We start from the raw sequence: 251 nt of genomic DNA on the forward strand, positions 1-251 counted from the left end.
TGTTTCTTTGCTGTGGAGTCTGATCCTGATATCCCAGTAGGTGGGAACAGGTAAGGTTTATTCCCCTGGCAGCAGGACTGTGGCCTGCTCGTGGATGTCTCAGCCCCAGCTGCCCTGGCTGGGGGGCGGATCTCGAGGAGAAAAGTTTCTGGTTAATGCTATTCCTGTTGGGGTGTGATGCTTTTATTTCCCTTTTTCTCTTCCTTGCCTCCTCCTCCTGGCTGCTTTTTCCCAGGGCAGCGCACGTGGAG

The sequence above is a fragment of the Corvus brachyrhynchos genome, unplaced genomic scaffold, assembly GCF_000691975.1.
Source record: "Corvus brachyrhynchos isolate BGI_N302 unplaced genomic scaffold, ASM69197v1 scaffold346, whole genome shotgun sequence".
NCBI lineage: Eukaryota > Metazoa > Chordata > Aves > Passeriformes > Corvidae > Corvus > Corvus brachyrhynchos.